The sequence below is a fragment of the Antennarius striatus genome, chromosome 16 (assembly GCF_040054535.1).
Source record: "Antennarius striatus isolate MH-2024 chromosome 16, ASM4005453v1, whole genome shotgun sequence".
NCBI classification, from domain to species: domain Eukaryota; kingdom Metazoa; phylum Chordata; class Actinopteri; order Lophiiformes; family Antennariidae; genus Antennarius; species Antennarius striatus.
In genome coordinates this window covers 20,379,811-20,405,189 of record NC_090791.1, presented here as the reverse complement: position 1 = coordinate 20,405,189, position 25,379 = coordinate 20,379,811, and the positions used below count along the sequence as shown (strand labels likewise).

The window sequence follows — 25,379 nt, the reverse complement described above, 5'->3', positions numbered from 1 at the left end:
TCAGGTTGATTGACCGTTCCAAGTTGCCCGTAGGAATGAGTCTGTGTGTGCATGGTTGTATGTCTTTGTGTGGCTCCACAGTGCACTGGCGTCGTGCCCGGAGTGTCCCCCTATGCCCTATGCCACTGGGATAGGCTCCGGCTCCCTGTGACCCGCTGCGGCGGATACAGAGGTGGTGATCTGAAGATGACTGACTGACATACAAATGTGAACGTGTGCGCACACACATAAACACACACACACAAACACACACAAACACACACACAAACACACACACACAAACAAACACAAACACACACACACACACACACACCAGTGAAGCGGAATGCGTCGAACACGGATGAAACAAAAAGAAAAGGCAAAGAAGACGGAGGTGAAGACAGAAAGACAGAGAAAAAGAAAGAAAGAAAGGAATGAAGGAATGTAAGTGCAGACGGGGAGTGTAGGTTAAGGGGAAGAAAAAAGAAGGGAGGGGAGGAAGGAGGGAACCACAGGGCAAAGGTCACTCTCATTTTTTATCCATTACTGCTCAGGGTCACATTCTGGGTTACAATGTGTGTGTGTGTGTGTATGTGTGTGTGTGTGTATGTGTGTGTGTGTGTGTATGTGTATGTGTATGTGTGTGTGTGTGTATGTGTGCGTGCGTGTGTGTGTATGTGAGGAAGGAGATACAACAGCAAACAGGAAGAAGAGGGGAGCGGTCTGACAAAATGGATGCGTGGATGACAAAGACCAGGGGGGGAGCAGACGGCGGGACGGGGCGTTGGATTTGACCGTGGGTTGACCTCCTCCCCGTCACCCTCTCACCTCTCCTTCACCTCCCTCTCTCCATCCTTCATCCCGGACAGCCGAGGTCCAGAGACACACACACACACACACACACGCACACACACGCACACACACACACACACACACACACACACACACACACACACACACACACACACACACACACACACACACACACACAGTGACTTGTCCTGGCAGTGACCTCTGCTCTGCTCAGCAGGAATGTTGAAGGAGAGGTTGAGTGAACACCTACACACACACACACACACACACACACACACACACACACACACACACACACACACACACAACACACACACACAACACACACACACACACACACACACACACACCATATGAGTGTGAATAAGAGTGGAAGTGAAGCTGGGACATCCCTGCCCTGTGTGTGTGTGTGTGTGTGTGTGTGTGTGTGTGTGTGTGTGTGTGTGTGTGTGTGTGTCACGTCATATTCTGACGCGTAAGGAGGAGAAACACACACACACACATGTACACACAATGATGTATGGAGAGAAGTCCACAGTGAGGCCTCTGTATACACACACACACATACAATCAAAGGCATGAGACACACACACACACACCCACACACACACACACACACACACACACACACACACACACACACGTGCGCGTTGGGGTGTTTATGTGGTGCAGATGTTGGACAGGAAACGAGCTGTGTTCAGGGACACAAACACATCTGACACATGAAACACACAGGAGAGTCTCTGCTACAGTAGTAGTCAATGGACACCTTCACACACACACACACACACACACACACACACACACACACACACACACACACACACACACACACACACACACACACACACACACACACACACACACACACACACACACACACACACACACACACACACACACACACACACACACACACGGTCAGCAGGAGGTCACCTGCTGTCAAACTATTACCAGCACCTTTGTGGTCATGAAAAGAATAAATGGAGTTTCAATTCAAATAATGGAGCTCAATTTTCCAGAAAACTCATTGAACTTCAGTGTGTGTGTGTGTGTGTGTGTGTGTGTGTGTGTGTGTGTGTGTGTGTGTGTGTGTGTGTGTGTGTGTGTGTGCACTCAGGGTTCTATCAGAGTAATAAAAAATCCATCCTGTTTAATGCAGCTACTTTAAAATTCAATATTTCTGTTTTTGGCACGTCCCCATCAAAGTACCATCCATCCATCCATCCATCCATCCATCCATCCATCCATCCATCCATCCATCCATCCATCTACAGCTGCTTTTCTTTTTTGTTGTTGCAGCCTATCCCAGCCGACTACAGGTGAGAGATGTGGTACACCCCGGACACAGCGCCGGCACATTGCGAAGCCACAGGAAAGACAAACAACCACTCACACACTCACACCTACAGACAACACAGAGTGACCGTTTCACCACAGCTGCGTGTTTCTGGAGGTGGGAGGAAGCTGGAGAACCCAGGGAGAACCCACAAGGACACGGGGAGAACAGAACCTTCTTACTGTCAGGTGACAGTGCCGCCCGCTGCACCCCCCTGCTGCCTCATTGAAGGTCTATTGACAATGAAAATACTAAAAATTATTATAATTATAATGATAGAAATAAATGTATTAATTCCTTCATTTTCTTAACGGCTGTTTCGGTTTGTGCGGGTCACATGATTGCTGGAGCCTATCCCAGAAGACTTGCAGGCGAGAGGCAGGGCACACTCTGGGCATGACGCCGGTGCACTACGGATTCCAAAAAAAAAAAAAAAAGAAGCTTTTAAAGGGAGATTTTTTAAGACTGTCTTGACATTCAAACACTTTTACACACAGTTACAGCTTGAGTGGTTAAATGATGTCACTTGGTAATATAAGGACTAAGATAAAGTAAATAACACCTGTCTTCATCACCTCTTCATCACCCTGCAGTATCGACTATATTTTTGTCTGTTTGGCTCTTACTGTGCTGTGCCCCCCCACCCCCCCAACACACACACACACACACACACACACACACACACACACATATAGTAACCCCTTGTTTATTGGCGGTTCATGATGCACGGCTTTAGTACATTGCAAATTTTTAGTAGGTAGTCAGGTGATACCATGTGCGCATGCTATTGGCTGACAGCAGTGCAATACAAAAGTGTTTTAAACAGTCTATCAGAGTGTGGGAAAAGGTAATACAGATAGAAGGTGGTTTAAATCAGTATGGGGGGGTTCAGAAACGTTTAAATTATTGTAAATAATAAAATAGTTTGTTGCTATATTGTGAAATTTCGTTTTTCACGGGTGGTCCTGGAACGCATTAACTGCAAGCACCAAGGGATTACTGTATTATCCATATTATGATGTGATTTCATTGATGCAACACACACAGTAACACACAGCACGGCATCTGGGGGCAGTAATGTAGAAGCCACAGCTGCAGTTTCAGTTGATAAATTGAAGTTGGTGTTTTCTTTCTTTGTGCCACAGAGAATGATTAAATGTATTAGATGTATTGTGATGGAAGTATTATATACCATCAGCCTTGGGCGTGAGACTGAAGCGTTTGCAGCTGGGGGAGGGTCTGACAACCTGAATGAAGGACTGAATGATACGGTGTGAGCGCTCCACTTCGTTAATGCAGAGCCATGAACTCACATTGGCTGCGATCTTTCAGCATGAGTTCTCCATCCTGACGTGTGGTGGCAGTCTACTGGAAAAGTTCTGACGTGAGGCTTTGAATCGACAGACAGGCCTTGTCTGATTTGTCCACAGAGGCGTGACAATAAGAGGCTCACACAGGTAGCTAACTCGAGGGATGAACTGGACCTCAGACTGCTTTGTCTCTCAGCGTGAAGCTCAAAGTCTGGTGTTGGTTCTAAGTGCAGGAGCAGACCAGAAAACAACTAAAGACTGATCTGTGGACCTGTGAAATAAAATTAACTGAAATAAAATTTGTTATATAATGGAAAGAAGAATTGATTAAACTTCTTCACCCCAAGAAAGTGTAGAGCTAGTCCAGTGTTTCGCGACCGGGGCTAAAACCACACCGTTCCTCCTGAAGTGGAGGTTTGATTCTTCTTCTTCTTTTCCTTTCAGCTTTACCCTTCAGGGGTCGCCATGGAGTGGCAGAGAAGTATGTTAGAGCGGTGCAGGACATGTATGAGGACTGTAAGACAGTGGTGAGGTGTGTGTAGGTGTGACAGAGGAGTTCAAGGTGGAGGCGGAGCTGGAGGTAGCAGAGATGAAGATGCTGAGGTTCTCTCTGGGAGTTACCATGAAGGATAGGATCAGGAATGAGTACATCAGAGGGACAGCATATGTTAGATTTCAATGCCCTCCTCACTTCATCCTGACTAATCTTTTCTACTTCCTGGTCCACAACAGTCACCTCTTCTAGTCTTTGTTCTCTCTCATTTTCCACGTTCATCAACTCTTCAAAGTACTCTTTCCATCTTCCCATCACACTACTGGCACCTGTCAATAGACTTCCATCCCTATCCTTCATCACCCTAACCTGCTGCACGTCCTTCCCATCTCTATCTCTCTGTCTTTCCAACCGGTATAGATCAGTCTCTCCCTCCTTACTGTCCAACCTAGCATACAAGTCATCATAAGCTTCTTGTTTGGCCTTTGCTACCTCTACCTTCACCTTACGCTGCATCTCCCTGTACTCCTGTCTACTCTCCTCAGTCCTCTCAGTGTCCCACTTCTTCTTAGCTAACCTCTTTCTCTGTATACACTCCTGTACCTCCTCATACCTCCTCAGTCTCAAGTTTCAGGTTTGCTGTAGTACAATAATCATCAAAAACAGCCTTTTGAAACATGGTTTTAAACACATTTTTAGTGACAAACAGGATATTCAGTGACATCACCTTGATTCCTATTTGGTCACCACTCCCTAATCTCACACCTGAGATTTATTCATTTTACCTCTTCTCTTAAGGACACCCTTATAATGAACTTAATATTACATGACATTCCAAAGATGCATTAGGGCGTCATTACACTGGAGATACTTTTACATGAGTCTGTTCATGGTTCTTCATAATTTTAGAGAGATTGCAAAAGGAAATATCAAACTTTTACTTTATTACATTTAGCTGAGAGTTCATCCACTTACTGGTCTTTTGCATACTAACCATGAAATACGTGTCAACAATGAAGCAGTCAGGATTCTTTGTGGGTGAACAATTTAATAAAAAACACTTTTCAGCGTTTGAGAAGATCAAATTTGCTGCTTTGTTTTTTCTTCATCTCTTTCATTAGAGACAATTCAACTGTACTGAATAGAATCACACACCACTACAAATCACATATATGGGGTTCTTTCACTTACAATACATTCAAGTTTGAATTCCAAAATCCAGTGTTGTTTAAACAAAGAACTACAAGTGACATTTTGGCACAAAGTGGAACTGGTATAAAGGTGCAATAGACTAGAGTATTTCCTTGTTTTCTCAAAGATAGAATATAATATTGTAGAGAAGTTCATTTTGCAATGCAAGGCCTGACATTATTAAATACAGTCAACAAGTTGGAGTTAAGATGTTTGATCTGAATTTTGCACTCAGCAGACAGTGTTGTTCATGTGAACACATTCCCTCAGGAATGTGCTGAGGTATCACCAACTGACTCTTGTCCTGAACGGTTGGCTGGCTGGTTGGGTTAATCACAGGATTATTAAAAAGATAAAAACCAAATTAAGAAACACTGTGTAGACAGGTTGGGCTGGAGTTCAGCAAAGATCTCTTTAGGTGTGAATCCACATTTAGCATTCACTTTCAGAGCTATGAACAACTGACTCATTTACACACAAGAGGAAAAGAAAAGACAATCTTGACTTTGATGCAGGTAAAAAAGTAGATCTGAAAAGCTCATTTATCATAGCAATTCAGACATTGTAATACAGTGGTTCTTAACCTGGGTTCGATCGAACTCTAGGGGTTCGGTGAGTCGGTCTCAGGGGTTCGGCGGAGACGGAGGTCGTGTATGTTTTTGCCAAACATACACGAGTCACTGCGTACGTTTGACACATCGTGTCAATTCGTGATGACACGCCCCCCTAAGCCATCACTGGCTGCAGGTGATCACGTGACGCTACATTGATTAGCCTACCTGTGCTACAGGGGATTTTGTGCACTCAGTAGGCGATTTATGCCTGTTATGATGGCACGTCTTCTGATTGCTTTCTTAATATTTTAATTCATAATAACTATGTTGAGCAAAAAAAAGAAAGTGGTCGGACGAATATGTGCAACGTGAATTTACATGTACTGTATAACAGAACGTGATGCGAGTCAGCATTCTGTAGGATCTGAATGTCAAGTTGAGCAACTCTAGTCTGGTGCTGGTAAAAATAAAGGAACACTTCCTGAAGCTGATGGAAAACAACAGAAACAGACTTTGGTGTGAAAATGACATCAGAGTAACAGTTGTCAAGGTGAAGCTACGCATATCTGAACTGGTCTCTATGACAACAGCAGGAGTCACACTGATTTACAGGTAGGTCATTTCATGTGAGTTCATGCACTGTCTTGGTTTTGTTCTTTGAAAAAGGTGACATTAATGCACAATTCATTAAAGAACCACTGTTTTAATTAAAGGCAGTAAATAATTTGAATCAAGCTAATCATTACGTATCATTACGTAATGATTTATGGTAATAAATGTGCAGCTCCATTAATGCCTGACCTGCTGCCCTCTGATCCATGGTGATCTATTAAGCTTGAGGCTTTGTCTCTATTCAATATCTAACATTTGATCAACATTGCTGTAGATCATAGTTCACATTTTTCTCAGTTAAGTTTTTAAGAGGTTGTTGCTGAGTTTTAATCCTATTTATTTATTGAATAATATGACAATAAATCTTGTAATGAGAATTATTTAGTTACACTAAAATAGATGATGAGCATGGATCTGAAAACCGTATTTGTAACTGTAGTTGGCTTACCTTGATTTGAGCCTATAGGTCAATTCTCTACTGGAAAAATGTTTTCAGGTTAATATGAGACCTTTAACACCTCCCAGAAAGCAGAAAAAGAGCTCGTTTTTATTTCCATATACCTGTCATTTAATTTTTTTTTATCAGGTGTTAACATTTGGGTTTATTCAGTGATATATTAATAAATTCTGCACCTGAGGAATTAAATACTAGACTTTCCCATTTCCAAAAAAATCAAAAACAAATAAGAATATAATAAGCAATAAAAAGACAAAGAATGTAAAGGAAAGCACCTCAAATACACTTGACACATGTAATGGATGCTTTACATTGTGAGCACGTGCATTTGTTAGCATAACCATCATATTTTATGAGCAAATAATAATACTGGAAAGGAAAGAGTTGTTTTTAAAAAAGATATAGTAAGAGGACAGGAAGTGTAAAATGTTGTGACTATGATTCCTTCATTTGTGTGTGTGTTTGTACTTTTAATGTTTGTGCAAAATGAAAAAGAGAATCATACACTTAAATTAAAAAAAATGAAAGAAATTGTTATAACATTGTGATAAACGGTCATACTGGAGGGAAACCCACAGTAATTTCCATGTTGTTTCATTTTCAGTCATCTGACAGTGGAAAGAAAAATAGTGAGCGAAGGTGTGTAAGTGTGTCTTTGTTTGAGAGAGTGTGTGAATGGATGTGTGTTTATATAGTCTTAAACATATATGTGTGCTATATGTGCATGTGTGTGCACGTGTAACCATGGGTACCTCAGGTCCATGTATTTCCCTACCAAAGCAGCAGGGAGCTTCAGACTGCCATCCATCTCTCTCTCGATAGTTCACAGTGTGTGTGTTTGTGTGTGTGTGTGTGTGTGTGTGTGTGTGTGTGTGTGTGTGTGTGTGTGTGTGTGTGTGTGTGTGTGTGTGTGTGCGTGTGCATGTGCGTGTGTGTCTGACCTCCTGATGAACCAGCCTCAGATTGCTACACCATCATCCCTCTGCTTCACATGCATATACGCATACACACACGTGAGCATACACACACACGCTCACACGCACACACACACACACACACACACACACACACTCACACACACACACACACACACACACACATACACACACTGAACATGCACAAATCCACGTGTGTGGATGTGTGCATGTTATTAAACATACTGCATGGACGTGACGGCATGCACACAAAGCCAAGGTCCAGAAAAATACACACACACACACACACACACACACACACACACACACACACACACGCGCACACACACACACACACACACACACACACACACAGCAGCATGCAGATGATGAGTGTTTAATGGGATCCAGTTCTTTTAATCTGCCTCCTGCTACACAGATGGAAGGAATAGAAAGTGTGTCAATAAGATTTTTGATTTTTAAAGTCACTTTCATTCATAAAAGCCAAATTACAAGATAATCACATTGACACAAAATCCAAAAGAGATTCATGCAAAAAGGAATTCACATCTCTGTTATTGTGTTATAAAGCAAGAAAGAAAGAAAGAGAGAAAGAGAGAAAGGGTTTCGGGGTGAGGCTAAATGAGGGTAGCTCAGAGTGAGATGAAAACGGCGTGAATGAGCAGATAGAACAGATGAATATATGATAAAGAATCTGTGTGTCAGTACCAGCCGGTTATTGCCCACAGGGAGTGAGCTGAACTTTTCAACTCAAGTCTTTTCATCTCAATTTCTCCCTGCTCGGCCCTGTTAAGTGTAATATATGTAGAGCCAGCTGAGACTCAGAGAGACGCCTCAGCGCTGAGAACATCACCCACAGGTTCCACAGGCGTTTCCCCCAAACACCTCCACCACTCAGACGAGTCGTTTGGAGCACAGCACCATAAATGAATGATTTGGATTCCTGTGATCCAATATAGAAAGTAGTGTGGAAGTAGATAACCTGTACAGAACGGTGGCATGAGATGAGCACCAGAATTTAAGAGTGTTTGGAAGAGATGTGTTCCAATATACAGGTAGTCCTCAACATACAAACATTCAACATACAAACATTCAGAGACACGGACAAACGAGAACCGTCATATCCGACTATTGTCCTGCAGTTCCACTTTCTGCCACAAACCCCACCAAGCAGCACCGCTCAGTGGGGTTTGTGACACTAAGCGGTGCTGCTCGGTGCCACAGCTACGCAGATGAGAGCCATGAGAAAGGATTTGATTTTTTTTAAAAATCTTTTTCAAAGCAGTGATTGATAGGATCATAGAGCAGCACAATGATTTAAAAAAAAAATTATTTTTTGCACAGTAATGCATTATTATTGTGTATGCACAATACTATTATTGTTCGTGTGAATAACGCATGCACAATAATGTATTTTCAGTTTATGATGCATGCAAGTTCATTTATGCATTTATCTTGATATTAAGGGACATATTTTGTTTTTGAAGGGAAATTTACTTTCTTGCTGTTTGCCTGTTGAAAAGTTTCCCCTTGAAGTTACTGACAGAGCCATAAGAAAGTATTGCTCTATTTATTTAATCATTACATTAATATACACTGTGTTAGCACTTGGTTCAATAGGCTATGTTAATTTCAATACGTTTTAATAAACATCGAACCATTCCGGCCCTCGGCTTGTGGTAAATTTGTTTTTTTGGCCCTGTTTTGACATTCCATGTGTAAAGGTACCACTAACCTACATATATACGTTAGATCTACTGTTCTCTTCATGTGTTATACTTCCGAAGCGTTAATATTAATAAACAACTAGCCAAACTCCTTTTCAAGAGCCAGGAAATGAGTGTCGTCGCTCCTTTAATAACTTCTTCACACAGCAGTTTAGTTGCGGCGAAACATTAAATTGGCTTGAATCAAAAATGGATTGAATTGGAATGAAACTATAAAATAAAATACAAAAAATATATGTAAAACATTGCTATAAATATAGAAACAATTTACAATTAACCAAATGAAAATGCAACAGGTAAGAAAGTAGCTGCTAAGTTATCTGATAAACATTCAAATAAAGTTCTTAAATCATAAATAAACTCTACAAATTATCCATAAATATTAAACATGTGAAGAACATCCAGACTTACAGCCGTTGCTTCCTGAAGGATTGGCAGGGAGGACTGCGCTTGATTGTGACGTAACACATACGATTATCGTCATGCTCTCTAACTCCGTTCAAATTGTGCCTCTACTTCCTACTTCCTGTTCCATTTCCTGTTAGCGCTAACTTTCAGTCTACCAAAATAAAAGCATTGCAATCTTTCTAAATAAATAAATCTTTTACCACTAAAACAACAATAAAACACATTTAAACAATCGAACTGGTAGAACGGTAGATACTGCAATTATATGTACATATACACATTTTAATACATATACATACGTATCATTATAAAATATGTATTTTGTTCTTACTTTTGTAGAGTAACATGATATGTGCTTTTAATGGTTGTCTAGTCATTTTAAGTTTAATATTTTTGGTAGACAGTAGTAAAGTCAAGTGAAATGACGTAAACTTGATTAGTATTTTTCCATATATTATTTTTAAAACAGATTTATAATCCAAAATGACTTAAGTTGAAACAAAATGTACTTTATTTTATTTCATCATTTTAATTTTTTTTGTATGTGTGTGCTGTAATCGGAGTTCATTTTACCTCAAGAAAGTAGTGCATCATTGGGATGCGCTTCAACAAAAATGTGTGCATCCTAACATGACGTTTATGCATTCCAATAGTAATGACAGAATATACAGTAGAAAAGACGCAAGGATTGAGTTTTGCCAATAGTAAAATATGAAAACTAAACAAACTGTTAATTTTAATGATTTTATTAATAACATCATAACTGTTTGTTAAAAACGAGTAAATTTATATATTAGTTGTATCCACATGTTAAAGCCTGGTAGTCATTTAAAAAAAACTGTTTTAGAAATTTAAAAAAAGATGTAATACAGTTTGGTTTTTTTACTTTTGCTTTTCACTCAATAGTTTTCTTTGTTTCTAATTCATATATTCACCCGTGGACACTGCACCAAGCTGACAGAAACTTCTCCACACACATTTCAGTAATATCTGTAGTAATATCTGTTTCTTTTTCTTCATTAATTTCTGATTGTTTTTTTATTCAAGAAAGCACTCATTGTCATTTTTTTTCTCCAACTTTTGCATCTTTATAGGAGGCATGGTGATAATCATTCAATCAATCAATCAATCAATCAATCAATCAATCAATCAATCAATCAATCAATCAATCAATCAATCAATCAATCAACCAACCAATCAATCAATCAATCAACCTTCATTTTTACAGCGCTTCATAACATCAGCTGTCATTTCAAAGCGCTTCAACATACAGACAAACCCAAAAGGACTCTCATTGTTGCTCTGGAGGGTCTAACTAACTCCTTGCAAAACGAGCAGACGTCGTGTTGCCGTTTGGTCGATTTTAACAAGGCAGAATCACGCAGCTGAGTCTCGTGACGAGAAACTCACGCGAGATCAAAACATAATGTAGATTTAAGTGGAGAAATTTAAGTGCAGAAATGGATAAATTGTGAATATACTTGTTGAAGATGCATTTAAAGCTTGCGTCCCAGTAACACACGCTGTCTGATGATCGTCCCCGATGAGACAAACGAGAACACTGCTGTAATTGTTTCTGATAAGTCTTAGAGAATAGTACTTTAGTATTTAGAGTAGTGATGGCATTTAAATGACGTCAAATGGTGATTATAGAATGAAATTCAATAAATAATGACTTATGAACAATTCAATTTACGAACAACATCTTGGAATGAATTATGTTTTGTATTTGCTGCGTCAAAGCGCTGCAACAGAGGTAAACCCATGTGACACAGATAGAGGAAATGACCTGTACACCACACCTGAGCAGTCTCTGGCATCACACTGACATCATTACATTTTAAGGTTGTGATATCTTTGGGAAACGCGGTTCACTGGCGTCGCGCCCGGAATTTCCCCACGACTCATGCCCTCAGTCAGCTGAGACAGGCTCCAGCTCCCTGCGACCCACGACAACGAATGTGAAAATGAATGAAAAATGAATATGTTTAGGAAAACCTTCCTAATGGAGCCTGGATGTTGGTGAAGACCAACTTTTACTGTTGCTGACAAAGTGTGATTTAACTGAAAGACTAAGGGGTGAATGAGCTTCATTAGAAGAATGTTTAATGAGCTAATAAATCAAATGAGAAGTAGGGTCATTTTCTCATGTACTTCCATTCAATCACAAATTATTTTGCAATCAGTGGAGTCTAGAATGAATTAACTTCTGAGCCAATTCTGCATTAGTTTATGTTTCAGACCTGGAGGCTCCACACACCTATTACATTGTGTGAGGCTGCCTCAGGCCCTCTGGGGGGCCGTCTGGCTTCATCTGGAGTGTGGCAAAAACAATATTCAGATGTTTCTGACATCACTGAATTATCAAACATTCCAAACAACAAAACTTATAATGAAATGCAGATCATTGCTCAGCTTATGCACCGTCAAAATTTCTCTCACAAGCCTCATTCTTTATGTTACATCAATGCATGACTCAGTTTATGACTGATCAGTACATAACACTATACAGGAGCACTTTTATTATACATGATGCACTCCGTTCTTGTGTCGAACAGCACAGAATTGGGCGTTATACAGCACTGGGAGACATTTCTTTACACTGGTTTTGGATCTAATTGGAGAACTCGCACTCAAGAGCAACCATTGTGAGCGACTGTACATTTTGAAAAGATGCTGTGACAAAAAAAATGTAAAAGGATTTTTATAATCATCACTGTCGCTCCGATTTGTTTGGTATGATGATGTCATTTCTCCTAGTTTCTCCTAGAAAGAATGGACGTTACATCGGAAGCAGAGTGCATCAAATAAACAGCATCATGTTTCAGAGTGGCTGACTGCAACTGAAGTTAACGTGTGTGACAAACCAGTGAGTGTGTTTTGGGATTCACTCATTCTAAGCTTCCCATCTGGAATGGAGCAGCAGTCAATGAACATCAGTCTGCAGAACTCTGACGTGGAATCAGTATTTTATTTCAGAATCTGATCTGAAATCTGATTTGCTCTTTATAAAGACAAAACAATGGCTGATAAACGTGAAAGCTGAAGGAAACGGCTGAAGCACGTCGTAGGTGGTGGCAACCGTTCGAGGCCTTTCCTCAAGATACACTGTTCTTAACTACACAGAAAATATAAAACAATAGATCTGATATTTCATGCTGTGATGAGACATTTTCAATTTGCAGAGCTAACCATCCATCATTATGCTGAACCCCTGTTAAAAATACTCCCACACGTTATGGGTCTTTATGGGTCTTGAGGCCTTTAAATAACAGCAGAGTGCATGAATGACTGCTGATTTATACAGAGAATAAATTACGTCATTAAGTGAATATTAACAGGAATGTTTTAACATAGTAAACAAGATTGCTGGTGGTATTTCTTGATGAGTTGTCAAATTATGAAAGAGCAAGAAGAAAAATAAGAAAAAGACTTTATTTGTCATTAAACGGTAGAACAAAATTACAAGTTTGGATGAAGAGTCGGTCTGGAGCCACTGCAGCCTGGGTGTGCTTGCCTAACATAACCCAACATGATAAAACATAACCCAACATAACGTAACATAACACAGCATAACATTCATTCATTCATCTTCCAACCCGCTTAATCCGTAAACGCAGGTCGCGGGGTAGCCAGTGCCTATCCTGGCAGTCTCAGGGCGTGAGGCGGGGGACACTCCGGGCACGACGCCAGTGTACTGCGGAGCCACATAGAAACAAACAAAAACTCACACACACACTCACTCCTATGGTCAATTTGGGACCGGCCAATCAACCTGAAGCGCATGCTTTTGGAGGTGGGAGGAAGCCGGAGAACCCGGAGAGAACCCACGCAGACACGGGGAGAGCATGCGAACTCCGCACAGAGCGGGACTCGAATCCGGGTCCGCCGTGTCGTGAGGCGGCAGCGCTAACCACTGCGCCACCGTGCCGCCTACAGCATAACGTAGCCCAACATAACATAACATAACGTAACGTAATGTAATGTAACGTAACGTAACGTAACGTAACGTAACGTAACGTAACGTAACAACATAACTTAACATAACATAACATAACATAACATAACATAACATAACATAACATAACATAACATAACATAACACAACATAACATAACATAACATAACATAACATAACATAACATAACAAAACGTAACATAACATAACATAACATAACGTAACGTAACGTAACGTAACGTAACCGCCTACAGCATAACATAGCCCAACATAACATAACATAACGTAACGTAATGTAACGTAATATAACGTAACAACATAACGTAACATAACATAACGTAACAACATAATGTAACATAACATAACATAACATAGCCCAACATAACATAACATAACATAACATAACATAACAAAACGTAACATAACATAACATAACATAACGTAACGTAACGTAACGTAACGTAACGTAACGTGACGTGACGTGACGTGACGTGACGTAACGTAACGTAACGTAACGTAACGTAACATAACGTAACAACATAAAGTAACATAACATAACGTAACAACATAATGTAACATAACATAACATAACATAACATAACATAACATAACATAGCCCAACATAACATAACATAACATAACATAACATAACATAACATAACGTAACGTAACATAACATAACATAACATAACATAACATAACATAACATAACCCAACGTAACATAGCCCAACATAACATAACATAACATAACATAACATAACCTAACGTAACATAACGTAACATAACATAACCCAACATAACATAACATAACGTAACCCAACATAACGTAACATAACCCAACATAATATATCCCAACATAACATAACATAACCCAACACAACATAGCCCAACACAACCAACCCTCCTTAGATGCATGTTTTTGTGATGATTTGTAGAGTTTCACACAAACTGTACACAGTTTGACGACACTTCTATTCATCCCATACTTTTAGTTTGTGTGCACATAGCAGCATTCACTCTAAATTCAATGATATTGAGTCACCAAACCAAACTGAACCAAATTTGAGTCTGCCCTTCTTTGGATGTCCCAAATATCACATGTCAAGTGTGTAGTAGATCAGATGAACCATCTAGAACTATAACTAAAGGCTTTTGATGTGAGAAGACCCATTATAAATTGTTCTATATGTTTTGCAAATAGAGCTAGAGCCAAGAAGCTAATGGGACAGTTTTAATCTTTTGTTACAGTCAGTATTCTAAGATCAGCTGGAGCATCATTAGAGACTTATTGTAGGAACCTAACTTTTATTTAAGGCATAATGTCTTTGATTTTGGTTGGTCTTTGATGGATTTCAAAGTGATGATCACAGTTTGTATTTTGTCCTTTTTTATATGTGTTTGTAACATATCTAAAGTCTTACTAACGTCTGTATGTTTCTGTAATTGTGTTCGTGTGAAAGCAGTAGTAAGTCTGTCTTAAAACTTCAAATTCAAAAGATAATAAAATCTGAATTTCAAAATGTGAAATTAGATGTGAAAGTTGCTGTCTCACAAATTACCGGTAAACCATAACTGACAATTATACGGTGGAGGTGGTGGACATGTGCAGGCTTCTAACAGGTGGTTAAAGCTGTCAATCAGGGCGGAGAGGCGGGATTTTCTTTGACTTATAATTCCAATAAAGAATCCATAAAATTAAATTGATCTTTGAATTAGCAGACAGAGCGAGGTAATGGTGATTAGTGTGTTCAGCATGGCAGCGCTAATTAGAGCAACAGCTGCTACATGTATGTGTGTGTTTGCGTCAGTGTGTGGATTGATAGTTTCTGGTCTTAGACTTCAATTTCCTTTTCATCCTGACATGTCAGAGGCTGTAAATCAGTCACACACACACACACAGGCACACACACACACACACACACACACACACACATACACACACACACACACACACACACACACACACACACACACACACACACACACACACACACACACACACACCATCTGTGCACAAGACTTTATAATTTACAGCCTGCAGTGCGTGGAGTGTGTTTTGGTTTGCTTTAATTATTTTTGTATTCTGTTTTACAGCATTGGTGATATTATAGCTATATAATAACCAACAAGCTCCATGTGACTCCATCACTGTATATTAAATATTACAACTGTCTTATATTTCATGAAGATTAATAACTTAACTCCTACTGTGTTTCCACTTATTTCATAAAGTCTAGTTTAATGTTTTCTAATATTTGAGTTGGATTATGTCTCGCTGCAATTTACTACTCCTGTTTTTAATCACTACAGAAGCACAGCACATGCTCTATAACTATATAATTATACATGCAATAAAATAAAAGTATGTTTGGCAACTAAATTATTAAATAGATCCTGTGAGAACAGAAAAAGAGTGACTTTCTATGTCTCCCTTCTTTGTTCTATGTATTTATTTCTTTCATTTGTTCATGTGTGTGAATGTGTCCAAGCAATTATTTAAAAAGGCGTCTGGCGTGTAAATCATATTAGAAAAACATGGTAAAATTGACTCTTATTCATTGTTCTAACACACACACACACACACACACACACACACACACACACACACACACACACACACACACACACACACACACACACACACACACACACACACACACACACATACACACAGAATATTGATGGAGTTTACTCCAGTTTGTTCCTGCCAATATTTCCACATCCTCATACATCATTGTGTGTGTGTGTGTGTGTGTGTGTGTGTGTGTGTGTGTGTGTGTGTGTGTGTGTGTGTGTGTGTGTGTGTGTGTGTGTGTGTGTGTGTGTGTGTGTGTGTGGCCTTCGTCCAATAAATTAACTTATGGCCCCCGTCCTGCCATTCCATTGGTTAGTAATAACTTTGTGTGAGTGCTGGATGTCAGCAGGATGTTCCTCGCTGCCATTTAACGGGACAAACTGATGTTTACAGTGGTAATATAAATACTCACACATTCCTCCTGCTGTGTTGGAACTCATTTTGATAATCTCTGGTGTGAACAGTTTTTTCTCTTCATTTTCTTCACAATTTTCAGATGTATCAATGTCCATATTTGAGATATAAGGCATAAAAAATCATTAGTAGGTCAATAAGTAAAATAGAGGTTAGGAAAACAATAACAACAAAAAATCATCCGATGTCTAACATCAAGAAATTAAGTTAAATAAGTATGAAACTTACTGTACCCTGGGTGAACTTTATTGAAAAAGAGCTGGAGAGAAAGTCCATCTATTTTCTTCTACAGTCACTTATAAGTGGTTTCCATTTACATTGAAGTTTTTTGATCATAAAGTTGAACCTCAGATTGCTTTCAGTGGCCATTCTTCGGCTCATGAGTGACAGAGATTGTGTTAACCGTCCTACTGAGCAGGTAGCACCTTGTCCTGGCCCCCAGTATCAGCCATCACTGTTTGAATGTGTGTGAATGGGTGAATGCTGCTTGTGTACAAGGAGAAGACTTAAGACATGGAAGAGGTGTTTGGGGAGAGGGAAGTATGGGCATCCCTGCTGAGACTGTTATTCCCGTGACCTGGTCCCAGATAAGCGGTTGACAATGGATGGATGGATGGATGGATGGATGGGTTGGTTTCAAACTGAAAGATGCTGTAAAAGTAGAAATAGAAGTGTTGTTTTGCTTGTGGCAGTTCCACAGGTTGCTGTTTCTTATACACAGTACAACTGGTGTGTATTTGGTGAAGTGTTCTCTGTGATATCGATAGGTAAAATGCTGCTTAGCGTGAGGCCACAGTTCACAAAAACTGCATCCACTATTTTGTTTTAGCTACATCTTGGACACCCCAATATAAGGATTGGGAGATAATCTCAGTGTTGGTTCATTCATCTTCTTGACAAGATAATCACAATCATGTCGCTTATCGGAAATGTGGGTCACAGGCTATGCTTCATCTATCTGGCTATGGGTGAGAGGTGGGGAACACCCTGGATAAGTTGCCAGCTCATCACAGGGACACACAAAGACTTTACAGACAATTTAGCATGTCAAATTCACCTAAATTATGTGTTTTTGGATGTGAGAGGAAGCTGGAGAATCCAGAGACAAGGGGAGAACAATCACACCTAGATGCCCCAGGTGGAATCGAACCTGGAACCTTCATGCTGTGAGGCAACAACGATATTCATGCTGCTTTGGTCTCAGTGTTCTTGAACATTTCCCCACTGTGGGACAAATAAAGGATTATCTTTTCTTATTTTGAAAATAAATTGTAAACGAGGTCGTTACCTGTATGTGCGTTCCTCCACCATGAAGATGTAAGAAATGGTGATGGTCAACTCATCCACCTGGTGGGAGTTTCCTGTCTTAAACACTAGATCAGTCTGTGCAAGAGTCATGTGACCAAAAAGAGGCTTTTTAATTGTTTTGACAAAACAGATGGCAACTGCATTTTCAACTAGGACTGAATTTCCTTGGAGAACTTTCTAAAGACAATGCATGAAACATTTTTATAATGATAATAAATTTGAAAGTCTAACACCAAAACATGGGCATGTTTAATCCTTCTTGTGTTACAGAATGTTTCCATGCTGATTTGTGGCTTAATCATTCTATATGTGTGCTTCTATATTTACTGTATGCTTCTACTTGACGAGTGGGGAGCATTCCAGAGTCTGAGTCTGCCCAACAGAGTCTGGGTCCTGGCTGGAGTTTCTTCCTCAATGAGGGAGTGTTTCCTCGTCGTTGTTACTTATGCTTGCTGTGGAGGGTTCTGTTGGGTTTACGTGTCTCTGAAATGTCAGCTGATGTGAGTTAGTGCTCTACAAATAAAAGTTGATTGACTGACTGACTGACTGACTGACTGACTGACTGACTGACTGACTGACTGACTGACTGACTGACTGACTGAATGAATGACTGACTGACTGACTGACTGACTGACTGACTGACTGACTGACTGACTGACTGACTGACTAACAGGTTGGGGGACAAACTTCCTCAGCAATGCTACACAGTAGCACTGTTTGGCCTTGTCTGTACCAAAAACATTTAATGCAAATAATTTTAGATTATCAGGTAATTAATTATTTATCATGATCTGATTGAAAAGCTCAGTCAGCTGTTAGGATTCAGTGACAGGAGGAGACCAGTTGTGTTTTAAAGGAAGAAGACATGGTCTGTGATTGGCCCAGTTTGTCTGATACAGCCCTTGCTGTGTGGGATCATGGGTATGCTTACAGAAGCATCATGGCATCCATCTCATTTCAGAAACAGATCGAAGTGATGATGCCGGTGGGTTTTGCTGCTAGAAGGTTCATCAGGTTGGCTCAGCTTCAAAGTAGCAGATTTCACCAACCCCTGACTTGGTGATTGTCGCATCCCTCGTAGTTGGGTTTATGGTTATGGTGAAAGTTGGAATGAAGACACGGGATACCTCACTGAGATGGAGATATGGGCTGCCAGTGTCTGTGTGTGATAACTCCTGTTCTCATCCTTACATTCTTGTTTGTGTATGGCATTCCAAGACGGTCTTGGCAAGACCTGGACAAAGTTTAGCACCTGGGCGTCTGCAGCCAGCGATATTCCACTGCACACCATCATATCATACATTATTTGTCTTTCCAGGAAATTGTTAAATTGTTGACACACTCTAACCACCTGCAGAAGACAGCCATACTTTCTGCTCAATGAGTCTGCTAAATATTATTTTCTTGAGCGAGGGAAAAGGCCTTTTTATTAATACTTTTTGCAAATGTCGGTGACTGTAGCAGCATGGAAACGTCTTTTATGAGAACTTCATAGCTAGCATTCCTCAAAATTCATTATTTTCATGTTGCTAAAAGGCGCATAATATTAAGTGACAATTTAGAAATAATAATAAGATGGTAAGTTTAAAAGACTGTTATTTGATGATTTATAATAAGATGAACATTTAGTTAAGAGAAACGAAATATAATAATAATGTGTTTAGAAAATGGGCTAAAAACATCAGTAACTCATATGTTTAAGAAGGGTTAAAAAGTTTAAATGCGAAAAAGTCTAATTAATCGTCTGAGATCGATTGCTTGAGTCCTGATGTGTATTCTGGAGATTTGCGGCACTTTTTCCTGCATGGCAGTAAAGACATTACTGACTGGAAATACCTCTTGTCACATTTGTGATTATTTCACCCCCTCATTGAAGGGTGTAACACTTACAATTAAAAAAAAAACGATGCTACCTTTTTCCGCGATATAATATTGGGAAATAATGCATTTTCATTCAACAAAAATATTCACAATTTCTACATTTCCACTTAAAATTCGAACCAGGAAATCGCAGTTGTGTTTTGATCTTGCGTGAGTTTCTCGTCACGAGACTCATCTGCTTGATTCAGCTTTATTAAAATCGACCAGGGCTGGCGCAGTGGCGCAGTGGGTAGCGCTGTCGCCGCACAGCAAGTTGGTTTGCGTCCCGCTCTGTGTGGAGTTTGCATGTTCTCTCCGTGTCTGTGTGGGTTCTCTCCGGGTTCTCCGGCTTCCTTCCACCTCCAGAAACATGAACTTCAGGTTAATTGGGAGCGACGAGTTAGTCTCACATTATCACCAAGATGCAAAAGTTGGAGAAAACCCAAGAAACAATGAGTGCTTTTCTGAATAAAAAACAAAAGTTAATGAAAATAAAGAGACAGATATTGCTGTGGACAGTACGGAAGAAGATGCAGAAGAAGCCGAGCGAAAACCAGCAAAAATCCGAACATTTGTACCACAATTGTTTCCATGGTTGAGGCACGGCTAAATGTCAGCACCCAAGACAAAAAATGTGTGAGGAGAAGGTTTTGTCAGCTTGGTTCAGTGTCCATGGAAGAGAAAACTATTGAGTGAAAAACAAAAGGGAAAAAAAACTGTATTCCATCTTTATTTCTTAAAATGTTTTTTTAAGAATGACTACCAGGCTGTAACATTTTTTATAACAATAATATGTAATTTTCCTGTTTTTTCCTTTTTACTGAAACAATTATGATGTTGTTATTGATAAAACTGTTAAAATTAACAGTTTGTTTAGTTTTTATGTTTTACTATTAGCAAAACTCAATCCTTGCGTACGCTTCTACTGTATATTCTGTCATTACTATTGGGATGCATAAACGTCATGTTGGGATGCACACATTTTTGTTGAAGTGCATCACAGGGATGCACTACTTTCTGTAGGTAAAATGAACTCTGCTCATGCGTATGACACCCCTAAATTAAAATGTATGCTTACTACTCTTATCTAGGACACAGACGTCACTCGTCTCTCTTGTGATATTAGGAATTCTTTATTCACTTTATTCTCTATTTAAGTAGAAATATATTAGCCCAGAGAAATTTTATCTGCAGTACAAATAATACTTGCCCTGTGTATCAATTCATGAACCAACCAATAGCCCCCATTTTTCCAGGCTTGGGATCAGAAACCAGACGACCCCGGCTTGGGCACCCACATGCTGGGTTAGAGGTGCTTACTGTATGCTGAACATAATGAAATAATTTCCTCGCTCTCATTGCAGGAAACTCGTCAAACAGATTTATGTAAATCCATATTGGATATGATATCCTTTTTAATCCATTTAACAATAAGTCCACACAGTCTGTCCTCAGACTCTAATGTATGCTAATAGTTCTTCATTTCTTTCAGTTTTAAAGCTACTTTCTCCCAGCGCCACAGCAGAATAATGAAAGAAATTCAGAGCGCACGCTCACAGTTGTGAAATGCTAGTCTTGATAGCAGTAATTTAAGATTTAAGAAGAGAGGCTATTGCACATTGCACAGATTGTTAAGTCTCCCTGAGGCAATATGGTTATGGTCCTAATGTGTATATTAATAAAAATAAAACTTTATAATAAAGTTATAAACTTTAAAAGACCCTGGAAATAAAGGCAACAGTAGCACAAAATCATCATTGGTACTGCATTTAGATGCAATATCGTCTTAAGCAAAGCGACTTAATGTAGAGGTGCAATAACTAGCGGTTGCATATTGTAAAAATGGTTAAAAAATGTCCATGGTCAATACAAAAGTGACAGACTCTATTTCATCTATGGAATGAAGCATCAGCATCATCCCATAGATGGAATAGAGTAAATGCACTGCCAGCATCAAGAAAAAACCTGCTCCTAAGGAATATTAGGTTGTGTCGGCCCGTAGTGGCGGTGCACCCAGGGTGCAGCGGCTCAGGACCAAATATTTCCCTTTTCTTTCCATGTATCCATCCATCCATCCATCCATCCATCCATCCATCCATCTTCCACCGCTTATCCGTAGTTGGGTCGCCGGGGCAGCAGCTTCAACAGGGAGCCCCAAACTTCCCTTTCCCCCCACACCCACCAGCTCTGACTGGGGGGGTCCCAAGGCTTTCCCAGGCCAGTGTTGAGATGTAATCCCTCCACCTGGTCCTGGGTCTGCCCCGAGGTCTCCTCCCAGCTGGACGTGCCAGGGCCACCTCCCTAGGGAGGCGTCCCGGAGGCATCCGCACCAGATGCCCAAACCACCTCAACTGACTCCTTTCCACGTGAAGGAGCAGCGTCTCTACTCTGAACCCCTCGTGAACAGCAGTGTTTCTACCTTATCTCTAAGGGAGACACCAGCTATCCACCTGAGAAAGACCATTTCAGCCACTTGTATCCGCGATCTCGTTCTTTGGGTCATGACCCATCGCTCATGACCACAGGTGAGGGTAGGAACGAAGATTGAACGGTAGATGGAGAACTTTGCCTCTCGGCTTAGCTCCCTCTTTGTGACAACAGTGCGGTAAAGCGACTGCAATACCACTCCTGCTGCCCCAATTCTCCGTCCAATCTCACGCTCCATTGTTCCCTCACTCGTGAACAGGACCCCAAGATACTTAAACTCCTTCACTTGTGGAAGGACCTCATTCCCCACTTGGAGTAGGCATTCCACAGGTTTCCTGCTGAGGACCATGGCCTCAGATTTGGAGGTGCTGATCCTCATCCCCGCCGCTTCACACTCGGCTGCAAACCGGACCAGTGAGCACTGCAGGTCACAGGCTGATGACGCAAACAGGACCACATCATCTGCAAAAAGCAGCGATGCAATCCTCAGGCCACCAAACTGTAACCCCTCCTCACCACGACTACGCCTCGATATCCTGTCCATGAAAATCACAAACAGAATTGGTGATAAAGCGCAGCCCTGGCGAAGGCCAACAGCTACTCGGAACAAGTTCGACTTACTGCCAAGAACCCGAACGCAGCTCTCACTTTGGGCGTACAGGGATTGGATGGCCCTGAGGAGAGGCCCCCTCACCCCATACTCCCGCAGTACTTCCCAGTACTTCCTACCCCTGGGGACTCGATTGTACACCTTCTCCAAGTCTACAAAACACATGTAGACTGGATGGGCATACTCCCAAGCCCCCTCTAGGATCCCTGTGAGAGCAAAAAGCTGGTCCGTTGTTCCACGACCAGGACGGAACCCACATTGTTCCTCCTCAATCTGAGGCTCGACAATCGGCCGGACCCTCCTTTCCAGCACCTTGGAGTAAACTTTCCCAGGGAGGCTGAGGAGTGTGATGCCCCTGTAGTTGGCACACACCCTCTGGTCCCCCTTTTTAAAAAGAGGAACCACCACCCCAGTCTGCCACTCTTTCACCACTGTCCCAGACTTCCACGCAGTGTTAAAGAGGCGTGTCATCCATGACAGCCCCTCAACACCCAGAGCCTTCAGCATTTCCGGGCGAATCTCATCAACACCCGGGGCTTTGCCACAGTGAAGTTGTTTAACTACCTCGGCGACTTCGCCCCGAGAGATTGACTCTGATCCCCCATCATCCTCCAGCTCTGCCTCTGCAACAGAGGATGGGTCAGTTGGGGTAGTTGGATTCAGGAGTTCCTCAAAGTGTTCCTTCCACCGACAACCTCCTCAGTCGAAGTCAACAGTGTCCCATCTTTGCTGTATACAGCTTGGATGGTCCCCCATTTCCCCCTCCTGAGGTGTCGGAAAGTCCTCCAGAACAACTTTGGTGCCGTCCGATAGTCCTTCTCCATGGCCTCTCTGAACTCCTCTCACACCCTCTGTTTTGCCTCCATCACAGCCGAGGCTGCAGTCCTTCTGGCCTGTCGGTACCCTGCAACTGCTTCAGGAGTCCCCAGGGACAACATGCCCCTGAAGGCCTCCTTCTTCAGTCGGACGGCTTCCCTGACCACCGGGGTCCACCACGGTGTTCGAGGGTGACCGCCCCTTGAGGCACCCAAGACCTTGAGACCACAGCTCTCAGCTGCAGCTTCAGCAATGGAAGCTTTGAACATCGACCATTCAGGTTCAATGCCCCCAGCCTCCACAGGGTTGCACGAGAAGCTCCTTCGGAGGTGTGAATGGAAGGCCTCACGGACAGAGTCCTCCTCCAGACGTTCCCAGTTCACCTACACTACTCGTTTGGGCTTACCAGGTCTATCCAAAGGGTCCAGAGCACCCTGGGTCTATCCGACCCAGGGTGCTCTGGTACCAGGTACACTTATGAGCATCCTTGTGTTCGAACATGGTGTTAGTTATGAACAATTCGTGACTAGCACAGAAGTCCAACAACACAACACCGCTCGGGTTCAGATCAGGGAGGCCATTCCTCCCAATCACGCCCCTCCAGGTGTCTCCATCATTGCTGACGTGTGCATTGAAGTCACCCAGGAGAACAATGGAGTCCCCTGCTGGGATCCCATCAAGGACCCCATTTAGGGACCCCAAGAAGGCCGAATACTCTGAACTGATATTTGGTGCATGTGCACAAATAACAGTCAGAGTCCCCCCCCCCCCCCCCACAGCCTTAAGGCGTAGGGAAGCGACCCTCTCATCCACCGGGGTAAACTCCAATACAGCGGCACTCAGCCAGGGGCTTGTGAGTATCCCCACACCCGCCCTGCGCCTCACACCTGACGCAACTCCAGAGTAAAACAAGGTCCAACCCCTATCCAGGAGTTTGGATCCAGAACCGAGGCTGTGCGTGGAGGTAAGCCCCACCAGATCCAACTGGTAACGCTCCACATCCAACACAAAGTCCGGCTCCTTCCCCGCCAGTGAGGTGACATTCCACGTCCCCAAAGCCAGCTTCTGCCACCCGGGTCTGGTCCGTCGTAACCCCCTGTCGTCACTGCCACCCATATGGCAGCGCAACCAACCCCATCGTTCTGCCCTGCGGGTGGTGGGTCCACAGGGGTGGGAAGAGTCCACGTTGCCTTTTCAGACTGAGCCCGGCCGGGCCCCGTGGCAAACCCGACCACCAGGCGCTCGCTGACGGACCCTCCTTCCAGGTCTGGCTCCAGACGTGGGCCCCGGGGATTCCTCCGGGCAGGGTCACAGTTTTCCCTTTTCTATTCTTCATGGGATCTTCTGAACCATTCTTTGTCTGGCCCCTCACCTGAGACCTGTTTGCCTTGGGTGACCCTACCAGGAGTACAAGACTCCCGACAACATAGCTCCCAGGATCCTTAGGGCACACAAACCTCTCCACCACCATAAGGTCATGGTTCCTTTGAGAGGTCTTTCCATGTAAATAAAGTAAAAAAGACGTTCTCAGAATGACCTGGTGATCTTTGGCATAAACAGTCTGCTTTGTTTCTGGTTTCTGATTGGTGCTG

General features: G+C 41.8%; 1 pseudogene; it reads right to left on the bottom strand.

Moving 5' to 3' along the window:
* LOC137610258 (uncharacterized) overlaps window positions 1-25,123 on the bottom strand; it is a 110,327-nt pseudogene extending 85,204 nt beyond the window's left edge.
* Between the last annotated feature and the right edge of the window lie 256 nt (window positions 25,124-25,379).